We start from the raw sequence: 12,135 nt of genomic DNA, 5'->3' as shown, positions 1-12,135 counted from the left end.
TCTATGATATCTATTGCATGTGAAATTGCCATAATCATGACATGTTAGGAATGTTTAAGTACCTAATTTTGCCATGTTGTATGTTATTGTATAAGTATACGTGTATCTATTGTGAGTGTGACAAAATGGCTTAGAAAATAGCCTTGTATTTGTCCAAGTTTTTGGACACGGGTTTGGGACACGGGCTCTATACCCACACCGGGCGTATGAAGCCTTGATGCAAGAGATTTTCTAAGTTTTTCATGAGTTCTCGGTTCGGTCCCGAACCACTCCGGATGTATGTTTTGGGCCTCGTAAGCCCGTATATGGGACAGATTGTATGTGAAAATAAAAGTTTTTAATTATTTGAGATTTCATGGCCCTGTTTAGTATGAAAATGTTAGTAAAAGTCAGGTAGCACCTCGAACCCCGTCCCGACGTCGGATGCGGGCGAGGGGTGTTACATTTAGTGGTATCAGAACATGGTTTAGTCGGTTCTCGGACTAACCTAGCGTAAGAGAGTCTAGCTATACATGCTATAGTATTACTCGTGATAGTGTGATATCTCTCGGCCCTAACAAAATTGTTGGTTAAGACAGGAATGAACTCGAACCGAGCAAATCTTGATAAAGATAAGAGTAAAGTTGAGATTATTGAATCATGCTTGTGACATGCTGAAAATGGGAAAGGTATGAAAAGATATTCATGATTTTCATATGAACTAGTATTCATTATGTGATACTCTTGAGTTAAAGAATGTGAAATAGTGGAGTAAAACACAGTTAAGTTGTGAAAAACTATTTTATGCATGTTAGTATTCATACGATGTTAAATGTCCAACTTGATTTGGCCAAGTGTTTATGAAAAGAAAAAAATTTGCTTGAAGTGATAGAATGTATGTATGAATACTTTTATTGCATGATTAGTAATCAGTATATACATGAGGTTGACATTTATGTCTAGATTAATGAAGTCAAGATGTTGAAATGTTTGCCTTATAATCTTACTTACAGAATCATAAATGTCACAATAGCATGAAAGTTGTAATGAAAGATCAAATTGGGTGGAACGCAGGGAATGAGTACGATCGTTCACTAATGAATTGACGGAAAAGACTATGGTTGGACCATGATAATACATGAGATTTGTGTGCCAGTGTAAGACCATGTATGAGACATGGCATCGGCATTGAGACGAGGGCTAGTGTAAGACATGTCTGGGACATGCATCAGCCACAGTATGAAAGCCAGTGTAAGACATGTCTGGGACATGCATCGGCCTCGAGATGTTGCCAGTGTCAAACATGTCTGGGACATGCGTCAGCTACGAGATGTGCTAGTGTAAGACATGTCTAGGACATGCGTCAAGATCGTTACATGAGTCGATGTAAGACACATGCGGGACACGGCATCGACACAGATGGATGAGAGCTAGTACAAGACCATAGTTGAACTATGGCATCAAGTAAACGATGTACTCAAAACCATAAGACGTCCTCCAATTTGATAAATATTGGCAAGTGATTAAGACTAAATATGGGAATTTGATAAGACATTAAGGGTAATTTGAGAAAAAAGAAATGAAAGTTAGAGTTATGATAAATTAACTTATGTTTAGCTAATATTCGCATGAAATAAAGTTACATGTATTACTGAGATATGTGAAAATGTGTTTGTAACAAGTTGGAAATTTGAAATGTTTGAATCAATATGCGTAAAGCTATGTTGTTGTTGAATATGTATTTGCTTGAGAGTCAAAAGTTTAGAGGCTTTACATTAGAGGCTTTACAATCTTCGCCCCCTTACCATAATAGAGTTATACGATGAGATTCTCGAGAGATATGTTGCATAAGCTTGCAAAAGTGAAACTGAAGAGTACAAAAATGGAATAGTATGAGATTAGCGAAGACATAATTAGTTAGAGGAATAATGTCGGACTTGCACAGATGTCTGGGTATGACGAATTCAATTAAACAAAAGTGATGGCTATCTTTCTCTTCTGAGTATTCTATGTTTTCCTCTATTCTGGGGAATACGTATGGTTATCCCTTTCGAGTGGGAATTCTATTGTGTGAGGATACTGGAGACTATGATATTAGATGAAAAGTTCTATTGGTCCAGTTAGTTATGATCTACATTTCCCCATCTCTTCAGATTTCTATTCTGATATATTGGAATGAAGTTGACAGTAAAAATCTATGTAAGATTATTCTGATGTTCTATTGATTATGGTTTATATATGCGAGAATTATATTATCTCTGTTACGAGAAATTCTAGAGTGTACAGACAGTAGTTTCCTTCTGGTTTTCTCTAAGGGGTTTTTTGGATCATCTTCATTATTTTCTTCTGGATTATATTCTCGGATTTTTGGTATAGTCTTTATATCTTGGAATTTCTTATATTGGTTTTTCTCTCGTTCTTGTTTCGAGAATTATCAAGCTTGGTTTATCTTTACGAGTAATCTTTGACTTGCGATATTAGAATCTGTTATGATTAAGCTTACGCTCGACCATAAAAATGTGGGGATTTCAAAGGTTTAGATTTCTTTAAAATTCTGGGGTAAAGAATGGTTATTCGCAAAAGTAAACTGAGTTATGTGCATTTAAGTTTATTCTCCGGTTCGAGAATCTTTGTTACGTGTTCTTTGGTAAGTAGTCGTACAGTTAGAAATGATGGGGTTTTATTCTTGAAAGTATGTTATGGAAACATATTAGTTGGATTTCTCTTGTTCGAGAGATGTTATAAGTATAGTTATCCTAATTAATAAAGAGACCACATCTATGAAGTTGGAATCATTTGATTCATGTTAGTAAAGTTTCTAAACAGTTGATGATCAGAGTATAGAAATGTGGCTATAAGTGGTAAATTAAACAAGTATAGCATGATTCGACTTTTAATTTTGAATTGCAAGGAAGATTTGATTTCTGGTTTCTGTTACTATTATTTCAGAGTAAGATTAGGGTACTGAGAAACTTCAGGCTATGCAGAGAATTGTGTACAGAGTTCACAGCAGTCTTTTGTTTATTCTTCCAAAGGATGTTAAATTGACTACCGGGTAAAGCCGATTATCAGATATATTCAAGATTATAATTGTCAGTGCTGACATTGAAAGAGAAAATTGAGAAATGATTAGTATGAATTTTGTATCGGGATGTCTCTTTTCTCCGGAAATAAGAGATACCATAATGGATTGTGATAGATTGATGATAGTAGTCCGCATGACTATTTTGGTATATACAGAGGTATTGTTAGACGGATTGGGACGAGTTGTGTTACTAAGCTTATAGTTCTTAGAATGTCAGTTTTCAGTATTTCGAATTGAGCCGAGAATTTTATGGTAATTGTGGAAAGGTTACAGAAATCCTAAGTATCATCTTCAGCTGAGTTGTTTTGTAAGTTTTGAGAAAAAGATATAAGTGACTCGTGAAAGTAGAGAGCAACTTTTTCTGGTAAGATTTTCGGGGACGAAAATCCCTAAAGGGGGGAAGAAATGTAACAGCCCGATTTTGGGCCTAGTCGGAACAATAGTTTCGGGACCACTATTTCGAGGCCAGAGAAAATTATTTTAGTATTATTTTATGTGTTATAATATAATTTTATAAGTGCATGTAAATTTTGGTAAGTTAATTTTAGCAATTTCTACTCAAATTTCGAAAAAGGACTAAATCGCGTAAAAGGTAAAAGTTGTGTTTTAATACCTAAAGGTGTTAAATTGCCTTGTATCTTAAATTGGGGGTATTTAAAGTGAAATTAGGCCATTGAAAGTGTGATGGCCGGCCATGGGAGACAAAATTGTTGAAAAGTCAAAATTAGGTGAAATTTGGTCACCAATTTTGACTAGTTTTGTTATTAACAAATCAAAAAGAAAAAGCTATCATTTTTCTCTACTCCTTCACCGAAATATGCAGAAAAGAAAGGGCTTTGAAGCTGGAAAATTTCAGCAACATATTTCCCTTGCTTGTAAGTGATTTTAATGTTTTTGCTTGATGATTTTTACATTTTTGGAACCCCTAAAGCATGAGCTTTCATATGAGGGGTCTATTTTGCAAAATGATGAAGAGTCTAGGGTTTTGCCATGAGAGTAAATGTGTTGTTTTCTGTGTTTTTATGGAAGATTATGAGTCCTAGTTGTCTAATAAACAACTTTTGTGAAAGAAATTGCATGAAAACACCTTAAAAAGGGCTAGATTGCTAAGTTGTAAAATGAGTTGTAACTGTGTGAAATAGTTGAAATTATGAGTTGCTATAGTTATGAAAATGGTTCATCTAGACTCAAGGAGTAAAGAAATGTGATAAAAATTATTTTACGAGCCTAGGGGTAATTTGGTAATTTTGGCAAAATATAGGAGCAAAATTGTAAAAATTGTCCAAGTGTGTCAATGGACTAATTTGATCAGTACATTGTTTTAATAAGTTGAATGTGATATTTTAGATGATGAAAATCGAGATTTTGACCTAGAACGGAAAGAAATCGATTAAGGGATAATTACGTCTTTTTTTTTCACCTTTGTGGTATCGAGGTAAGTTCATGTGTAAATAATGTAGCATAATTGTTATTTTTAAGTTATTGATGTTAAATATATGATATGCTGATTTTTATCATGAAATATATGCTTTGTGGTTATTTTCGAATAAAATGCAAGTTATGTGTATTATCTGTTAAATATAAAGTGCTACCAAGTATTGGTTTCGGTATTTTACGGAAGATGGCAAGGAGATGTGTTCGAGAAAAATCCTGTTTGAACCTTAGGAATAGATTAGGATACAAGTGACATGTCACTAGGATGGTTGAGCATCCGAACTCGTTGAGTTGAGTCCGAGTTCACTTATGGATGCGAATGTTTGAACTCGTTGAGTTGAGTCCGAGTTCATGAGATGTAACTAGGCATCTGAGCTCGTTGAGTTGAGTCCGAGTTCACTTATGGATGCGAACGCCCGAGCTCGTTGAGTTGAGTCCGAGTTCACTTATGGGCGGGTTACATGGTAGCTTGGCTACATATGTGGCACTTATGTGCAAACTTTCCATGTATCCGAATTTTATTCCGATGTGTTCAACGGGTAAAATTCTACTCAAATGGAGGAATACTCGAGATGAAAGGGACGTATTGGTAAATGTTGTGAAATGGATACTTTGAACAGGTATGTACTTAACCGTCGGGTTGAAAACTCGACATAACAACAATATGGTAAGATGATAAATGAAACTGTGATATGAATGTCTCGGTGATGATTATACAAACGATGTTGTATTAATTTTGTGAACAATGATCATGAATGAGTAATTTAGCCTTGATAGATTTGAGTTACTGCAGTAGTGTAACTTTGAAAATACACTAAACATAGTGGAAAATGAGTTAGAGGCAGAATAAAATATAGGATTAAAGCTTAATGAGTCTATTTTCACATGAAAGAAACAGGGGAAGAAAAAGAATTCCATATTGTGTGATATTTGAATTCTTGTGAAATAGGGTATGAATAAATTCGAGATCCCCTGTTCTGAATATAGAAATTCACCAAAAATTGTACAAAAATTATTAAGAGTCATACCTTACATGCATGGATTCCTTATTGAGTGTATTTTTAGGGGAAATAAATTCCATGGTCGTTGGAATTTTGTACAGGGATAAATTCGGTTTGTAGTGTACAGGGGTCAGAGTGGTCATACCCTGAAACAGGGGAGACTTTAACTAATAAACTGTACTAATTGGCCCAACCAAAAATTCTAGAAAAAAATTAGTAAGTATACATATGAGTCTAGTTTCAAGATAAATAGACAAGAACATTATTTGAGTCTTGTACTATGAGATAATTGAACTTTAGTACAGAAGGGTCGGAACTGTCAGACAGTGAATCAGGGGTAACTTTAAAGAATAAACTGTACTATTTGGCTTAACCAAAAATTCTGAAAATTTTATGGAAGAAATAAAAATAAGTCTAGTTTCAGGTAATATTAATGGAACTTAATTCGGAGTTTCGTAGCTCTAGATATAAATAATTTAGTGACCGTTGCTCAGAAAGACAACTTGTAGTGAACTTGAGAATATGTTGTAAACATTAATAAAACAAGTTAATGGGTGCTTATTGTTTTCATATGAACTTACTAAGAAAAAGCTTACCCCCCTTCTTCTTTCCCATGTTTTCTAGGGTTTCCAGGTTAGCTCGGGTTGGAGGCCGTCAGAGATATTATCACACTGTCAAGCTAACGCTATTGGTGTAGTGATTTCAAGTACTTTGAGCCTATGGCATGTATAGAAGTTTAAATATTAGAGTATGTGATATGGCTTTAACCATATGTGTTGGCCTATTTTGATTATGGAGTTGTAAATCTATTTTAATTATGCATGCATGTGCTATGGTATTATGTGATGAGTTTATAATGATTATAGTATGAATGTGGTAAAGATGTGAGTAAAATCTATGATATCTATTGCATGTGAAATTGCCATAATCATGACATGTTAGGAATGTTTAAGTACCTAATTTTGCCATGTTGTATGTTATTGTATAAGTATGCGTGTATCTATTGTGAGTGTGACAAAATGGCTTGGAAAATAGCCTTGTATTTGTCCAGGTTTTTGGACACGGGTTTGGGACACGGGCGTGTGCTCTATACCCACATGGGCATATGAAGCCTTGATGCAAGAGATTTTCTAAGTTTTTCATGAGTTCTCGGTTGGGTCCCGAACCACTCCGGATGTATGTTTTGGGCCTCGTAAGTCTGTGATATGGGATGATTGTATGTGAAAATAAAATTTTTAATTATTTGAGATTTCATGGCCCTGTTTAGTATGAAAGTGTTAGTAAAAGTCAGGTAGCACCTCAAACCCCGTCCCGGTGTCAGATGTAGGCGAGGGGTGTTACAGTAACTGACTCCCTTTTGAGGTGAGATATGTGTTAGAAAGACATATGTTAATGGTTTCATGGTAGCCACACTAATTATGAGGTTTGGGTACTATTGAGACAGGATTCATGTACCTTATTCATTTCTTAATAGACTTTCTCTATATGGGGCATGGATGTTATTAGGTCATTTTTGTCTAATATACATCGATTTATCTTGGTGGCTTTGATGACTTCATGAAGAGGGTAAGGTCACTTCATATGCCAATATTACAAGGTCGGTAGTCGTCAAATTTTAATAAAGGTGCGGAAAAGTAATGTAAAAAAAGATCATGTCTAATACAACTGCACAATATCAAAATTTTACAGTTTGTTCAAAGATCAGACGTCATATCCTAATACAGCAAAGGCAGCCAAAAAGAAAGAAACAAAAAAGGGAAAGAAAAAAATAAAAATAAAAACAACAAAAAGAGATTGTGGAAGGTGACCGAGACTTGTAAGGATTGGCATAAAAAAGTCACCATTTATCCTCTATGCTTATTAAATGTTAACTAGGATCTTCGCCGGGGCAACACATGGCTCATTGGTTTATGGGATAAAAATGGTTTTGAAAACAAGATTCCTTTTCTCCGAGTCTTGTTAGAATTAAAATGAGATAAGGCAGAATGAATCCAATCCCGATATGTTCAGTCGAATTTAAAGGATGTCCGTCACAGTCAGACGATGCGGGCTTATGATAGAGAGGTTTATCCTAGAGAATTTCACGAGGGGAACTTGATATTGTAAAAGATCCGTCCTATATAGAAGGATTTCAAAGGAAGAAATATGCCAAATTGAGAGGGACCTTATGTAGTAAAGAAGGCCTATTCTGGAGGAGCATTGATATTGACTGAAATGGATGGCAAGGACCTGCCCAACTCGGTGAACTCAGATTCAGTCACAGTTAATAGTTTAAAAAAAACACAAAAAATAAAAGGAAAAGAAAAACGAGAGGCCAAGGCGAAAACCCGCAAAGGACGCCTTGAGACCAAAGGGGTTTTGAGTTGAAAACCCGAAAAGGGCGGCTCAAATTTGGATCAAAATGGGGCATACAGTAGTCTTGCTATGCTGGAATTAACAATGAAGAAATATGCTACGTCCTGGGGCATTGACAAAGTACTCCAGGTCCCTTAAGCACAGATTGAGCTCAAAATGGTCCTCAAGAAGTTGTACAGAGAAGCTCAAGCTGCGATATCTGGGGCACCTAGTTTTTCCATTTTACCTACTTTTGTATTTGCTATATTTGATTAGCTTACTCTTTTCAAGATACGTTTTAATAAATTTCCTTCTTAAGTTTCATTTGCTTACTTGCTTCGAGCTATACTCCTAATTTCCTTCTGGTCCATTATTATAATCCTTTTTGAGCATTTTGCATTAAAATAATGATTGGTGGACTAATAATACTTTCATAAAATGAGTTTCACATATTACTCTAGAAGCTTTTAAATAATATAGGAGCCTGAAACAGGACTATTGTTTAAAACTCACCAAGCTTAAAGGGTTAGAAATATTTAAGCCCAAATTGAAATTATCTCCTTAGGTTTTCTGTTAAAGATAGTGGTTGGGCAAAAAGAAAATTACATTGGTGTTACAATCTCGGCAAAGAACGAGTAATGGGATTATTCTCGAGAGAAGTAAAATGGTATTATGTATTTGTGCAGATATTAGGCATATACATCTGTTCATTACACCCAGGGAAATGAGTAACAGATCAAATTGATAGAAGATGATGCAAATCCTATACCTCTGAGTTGCAGTAGGATGGATAGAAGAAATTAAATGATTATTCCCCTGAAGTTGTAGTGGAAAGTATAAACTTTATGTCTCAAAAGGTACAGTGGAAGAGACTTTGAAACTACAGTGGGGCAAGCCAGTTGAGCAAAATGGGTTGTTTCTATGGGTTTTCATCAAAAATGCTAGTCGAGCAAGAAGGCAGCATAATACGACAATGATAAAACTCTGATGAATAACAAGTGATGACACTTTAAGCATTTAAAAAAGAATCATTTTCATGACATTTCTACATTCATATCACTCATAACACATTTGGTTAGGAGCATCTGATTCATTTCGGTCATAGCATTCTAATCATTTGGCATAAACATAGACATGAAACCGAGTCTACAGGACATGTTCCTCAGAGGGCAATATAGCGACATCGGTGAAATTACAGATCTTATCTCCATGCATCGGCTATAGAGTAGATCGAAAATGGTGAGTCTTATCTCCATGTATCGGTTATGGAACAGATTTTAGCCACAAGTTTTAACCCCCTAAGTAGTAGGGTAATAGGCTGAAAATTACAGATCTTATCTCCATGTATAGGCTATGGAGCAGATAAAAAATGGCGAGTCTTATCTCCATGTATCGGCTATGGAGTAGATTTTAGCCATCGACCTTACCTCTCTGAGGTAGCAAGAGAGCAGGTTGAAGATACGAGCCTTAACCCCCTAAGCAGTAGGGTAACAGGCTAAAAATTACAGATTTTATCTCCCTAAGCAATAGCAGAGCAGATCAAAGACAGCAAGCCTTAACCCCCTAAGCAGTAGGGTAACAAGCTAGAAATTACAGATCTTATCTCCCTAAGCAGTAACAAAGTAGATCAAAGATAGCAAGCCTTAACCCCTTAAGCAGTAGGGTAACAGGCTAGAAATTACAGATTTTATCTCCCTAAACAGTAGTGGAGCAAGACGGTGAGCCTTATTCCCCTAAGCAGTAGGAAAACAGGCTGAAAGTTACAGATCTTATCTCCTTTAGTAGTAGTGGAGCAGATCGAAGACGGTGAGCCTTATCCCTCTAAGAAGTAGGGAAATAGGCTGGGAATTACAGATCTTATCTCCCTAAGCAGTAGCGGAACAGATCGCAGACGGTAAGCCTTATCTCCCTAAGCAGTAGTGGAGCAGGCTGAAGATTACAGATCATATCTCCTCAAGCAGTAATGGAGCAGATAAAAACGAAAATTCCTATACCCCTAAAGATGCAGTGGGTTAAAGCAGGGCTACCTGAGGAAGTGAAGCATCAAGAAGTCGGGACTCAGCAGGCCTAGGCAAAATTGGTCATTTTATAGTCTTTGCTCCATTCTCGTTACATAACAATGAGCAAAAAGGGGCAGTTGTAATACCCAATTTTAGCCCGGGCTACCTAATTCCAGCCCAATAAATAAAACCCAAATAATCCACATAAAAAAATCCAAAATCACAAAAACAATTAACCCAAACAGCCCCAAAATACCCTAAACCCAAAACACTTTTTAGCAAACCCTAAGCACTAGAAGCCTTCTTTGCGCCGCAGCCACGATCGCCTCCGCCATACGCGCGCGCCCTGCTCCACGTTCTCACCCACGTACCATGTTGCCCTCCTTCACGTCTTCATGACCTGCAAGTTGAACAAGAAAACAGCAGGAAATGGTTTTGTACTTGGCTATAAAGCCTTTGAATTTTTCATTGTTTGGGGTGAGGGGTTCTTTCTTTTTTTGAGAGAAATAGAACACAGATTGAGGTAATCAAACAAATATACAGAAATCAACAAAAGCAATAGAATAGTTTCAAAGGTTATTTATCGTTGTTTCTACTTTGTTTTGTTTTTTTTTTAATTTTTTTTATTTTTATTTGAATCTACAAGTATAAAATATAAAAGAGAATGAGAGGCTTACTAGAGTTATATCGCGTTCACGCCGTCGGTGGGCCTTGCTCCGTTGGTCATGATCAGATTTTGGAAATGGTTGGGGGCTTGAAATGAGCCTTTCGGCTGGAGAAGAAAGGGAGAGTGAGGGAGATGAGATAATGTCCAAGGCATTTGGGTTTTTTTTAAATAAAAGTTAAAAAGTTTTCTTTAAAACACAAATTTTAAAGGTGTTTTAAATAGTAAAGTAAAACAAAGACGGGGTTTGGAAAAAGTAAAGCAAGATGAGGGTTTGGAAGTCCGCATTTCTCTTTAAATGGGTGATTTGCACAAGTAGTCCCCAACTTTCGCACTAGCTCTCAATTGGCCTTATTTGCATATTATTTGTTTTTCAAATTTTCCTGAAATTTCGTGTTGTTGCAATTTAGCTCGGCCTAGATACTCTTTTTGGAGATCTGAATCATTTATGCTTTCAGTCCTTGTAAGTTTGTACACATTGAATTGTGGTCCTTAGTTTTAATTTGATGTTCTATTTATTCATAAATTATCTCTTTAAGTTTGGTTTATTTCAATTGAATCTACCTACTATTTCAATATGTGTTTCTTTTATTTCAATGTGCTAAAATTAAATATCCCCATACATTTTTTTTATATTTACACATCATTTAGTTATATATATATATATATATATATATATTATTGACGTTATATTATTTTATATAGATATATTTTCCCTTCTACAAAGCTTTTTTTTATATAAACTTTATTCTGTCACTTTTATTAATTCAATTACTTTTTATATATTTGTATTCCTATACACCAATTATTTATATCAAGTCTTTTTATGTAAATTAATATGTGTATTATTTTGTATATTATTTAATTTATATTATTTATTTTAAAGTTCAATTGTATTTTATTAAATATATTTTATTTATTTATATTTTTCTTCTCTTTTAAAATCCTTGTATATATGACTTGTTTTAAAATCTTTATGTTGTTTGTATAGTAATGTTCTTATATTTTCTTTCTGCCCAATTGTTCATTTAATTTTATTTTGAAACTTGATATTTCTTTAGTGTAATTTGCATGGAATTTCCTCTAAGTCGGCTTCTAATTTATTAGCTTTCGATTATTAGTGTTTGTATTTATATAGCATATAATATCCTGCCACTGCATGTACCTTAACTCATTCCTTTGTGTTTTTCATTACTTATTCATGTAATATTATTGCCCCGAATTTTTATTTCATGTTCAATACTAAGCTTGTATGCTCGTTATTGCATCATGATTTTGAAATTCCAACTTTTCGCCCAACACCAATTGTTTTTATCTCCAAACAAACCAAAAAAGTATATTTTGACTCGGTTTTTATAAATATTTATTTGAATTTTCTCAAAACAAGGCATGTTTCGCGCTTGGAAATTCGAAAGATCGTGCCCTAACGTGCTGGGTTTCGATTTACTGTTTGACCAAATAACCGAATGCCCTTTTTTAAATTTTGTTGCATATTTTGGGAATCTTGAGATGATTTCAGTTTTCGAAGGCTTAAAATATCGTGTCTTAACGTGCTGGATGTGGTATTTTATTCCTTTGGGACGAGTGAATCTTGAAATCCGACTCAAGTTGTGCACACATTTTTTAAGGGGATCGTAT

General features: G+C 35.1%; 1 long non-coding RNA gene across 1 annotated transcript; it reads left to right on the top strand.

Moving 5' to 3' along the window:
* The first annotated feature begins 3,863 nt into the window (after positions 1 to 3,863).
* LOC128295554 (uncharacterized) lies at positions 3,864 to 6,393 on the top strand. Its single transcript, XR_008286055.1, has 3 exons — positions 3,864 to 3,939; positions 4,412 to 4,499; positions 6,124 to 6,393. It is a non-coding gene; the product is annotated as an uncharacterized LOC128295554 (long non-coding RNA).
* Positions 6,394 to 12,135: the final 5,742 nt, after the last annotated feature.

This window comes from Gossypium arboreum, chromosome 7 (genome assembly GCF_025698485.1).
Source record: "Gossypium arboreum isolate Shixiya-1 chromosome 7, ASM2569848v2, whole genome shotgun sequence".
Lineage (NCBI taxonomy): Eukaryota > Viridiplantae > Streptophyta > Magnoliopsida > Malvales > Malvaceae > Gossypium > Gossypium arboreum.
The sequence above is the reverse complement of the archived record's forward strand: the minus strand, read 5'-3'. Positions and strand labels throughout refer to the sequence as shown.